The sequence below is a fragment of the Pipistrellus kuhlii genome, unplaced genomic scaffold (assembly GCF_014108245.1).
Source record: "Pipistrellus kuhlii isolate mPipKuh1 unplaced genomic scaffold, mPipKuh1.p scaffold_m20_p_16, whole genome shotgun sequence".
NCBI lineage: Eukaryota > Metazoa > Chordata > Mammalia > Chiroptera > Vespertilionidae > Pipistrellus > Pipistrellus kuhlii.
The window spans coordinates 24,389,659-24,392,167 of NW_023425471.1; the positions used below are offsets into that span (position 1 = coordinate 24,389,659).

At 44.0% G+C, this 2,509-nt stretch overlaps 1 pseudogene; it reads right to left on the bottom strand.

Annotated features, from left to right (window-relative positions):
• Positions 1-320: 320 nt before the first annotated feature.
• On the bottom strand, positions 321-1,644 carry LOC118719968 (annotated as a pseudogene).
• Positions 1,645-2,509: the final 865 nt, after the last annotated feature.

The following is a 2,509-nucleotide window of genomic DNA, read 5'->3' on the forward strand; positions in this document are numbered from 1 at the left end:
TCAGCAATCTGAGCAAAGATACAGGCCCAAGGAACCATGTGGACTTACAAAGAAGCTCTTTACTGTCAGCACCAGTTAAGAAAAAAAAGAGTACAAACGAATGGATGGGGTCGGTTATGTACACGGAGTGAACCTTTGGCACTAGGAGTCAGCATTATGTCATAGAGCATCAACACATATTATAAAAGTGCTTAGTGTCAAAGGAGGAGAACCACCAGCATTAAAAGCAGCTCTGTCAACTAGGCATAGAAGACTCTAGACTAGAGTATGTCACTCTGTTGTCCATCGATACACTGGTAGCAACTTCAAAATGAAAAAGAGAAAAGGAAAAGAAAAAAAGGAGCTGGAACCCCTTTTATTTTCTCTGTTTAAAATCCAACAGAAAACAAACATCGATTCTGTTATACACTAGCATTTCCAAAGTATAGCATTTGTACAAGAGGACTAAGAACAGAAAGCGTTGCCGAGATCCCAACGCGGGGGAAGCACAAGCCTCACAGGGCTTTCTGGTGGTACTTGGGAGGGGTCGCTCCGTAGTAGCTGGCGCTGAACAAAGTCACAGAGTTCTTTGCCAGGTACTTGAGGAAATCTTGCAGATAATTCAGTAACAAGGCCAGGCTCTTCTAGTCCAGAGGCGTATATGCCAGCATGGCGCAGATGCATGCAAATAGTCTCAGTAGATGTGGTGCTCCATTCACCTGGGACATGAGCATTGTCAGGGTGGTCTGCAAAGATTTCAGGGTACTGAGGCCTCTCAAACTTGTAGAGCAGCTGAATGCCCAACATGACCTTGAAGTACTCCTTGATCCTGGCCACCACTTCATGCACAGCATACTCTTTATTATCCATGTTCCCAGGAGATTTCTTGTAATTTGCATAATCCTCCAGACCAGGATGGAATCCACATTCTTCTTGGCAGGAAGATAAAAGAGCTGGGTTTTTTTGTTTGTTTGTTTTGTTTTGTTTTTGTTTTGGTTGGTTTTGTTGTTGTTGTTGTTGTTGTTGGGGGTTTTTTTGTTTGTTTGTTTGTTTGTTTGTTTGGCAGGTAATTAAGTCCCAGTCATAACAAGTCATTGTTTTAGCTTTTCAGGAATCTTTACTTTGACTTCAACTCTGTTCATGAATGTTTCCTCATTTTCCAGTCGGATCCACTTGCGCTCTCTTCTTGCGAGAAAGCTGAGGGGTCTAGCTGGTGCTGCCATCATCTGCATTCCCAAGTGTTTTCTGTTTGTTCTTTTTTGTTTTCACTTCCACGCTCTTCTGCTGCAGTCCCCACATCTTCCCTGGAGCTGCCCCTCTCATCTCTCCCTCTGCATACTGCTCCCGGTTGGCTTTTTGAAGTTTGCCTTGTTTCTGTAGATTGGTGTCCATGTATTTGAGCACTCTGCTCTCCGAGACCCACTCATCCCAATTTTTATTCCTACCGCTGTAATGTATAAAGTTATTTCACTTGCTTGTCCTTTATGGCAACCTTTACACACTTTGCTTCATAGAGTCCTGTGAAAGCACAGCACTCGCTCACCCTCCTGGAATTTAGGCTTCGGGTCTTGCTTTGGCACCATTTACAGGGATTCACCACCTCCGCCGCCTCCTCCTCCTTCTCCCACCACCCCATCTACAGCCCCCCACTCACCACCCCACCCAGCTGTGCGTCAGACACCGAGGGCTTTCCACTTGGGTGAGTCCAGTTTCTCATCCTATTTCTTCATCTGTAACCTGGGGAAATAATGTCACACTCTGTCGGTCAATGTATGAAAATAATCAAGAAACACACCCACCCACACAAGAAAACAACCTCTGTAATAGCTCTACAAACATATATCGATCATCAACAATTTATTATTCATTTACTCATGTGTTTATTCAATAATGCTTGACAAGCAAGGCTCTATGCTTTGTGCTAAGCACTGCATTGAGTATAAAACTGTATTGAGATCAAGGTGCCAAATTCAAGTTCATGTCCTCAGTAAGTGGTAGAAGATTCAGAAACCAAAGCCTGGAAGTGAAGAGTGATGCTCCCATGTCCAGGGCACTGTGGTGATCCTCTGCCCTGTTGTCAGGCATGGCTTCTAAGTGAAACAGCGAGTTTTGGTGGTTTTTTATTATTATTATTATTATTGGCAAAAATCCTTGCCTCTTAGGAGCTTATATATTATTTTAAATATATCTTATTGATTTTTTTACAGAGAGGAATGGAGAGAGATAGAGAGCTAGAAACATCGATGAGAGAGAAACACCGACCAGCTGCCTCTTGCACACCCCCTACCAGGAATGTGCCCACAACCAATGTACATGCCCTTGACTGGAATCGAACCTGGGACCTTTCAGTCCGCAGACCAACGCTCTACCACTGAGCCAAACCAGTTTCGGCTAGCAGCTTATATTTTGATAGGAAACAAAGACAGAGCTGCTTGGGCCTTGTACAAATCAAATACATAGTGACGGATGGCATAGAGTGAGCACAGTGATAGGACACGAACAGGTGGACTCTGGTGGTGTCGGCAGTTTT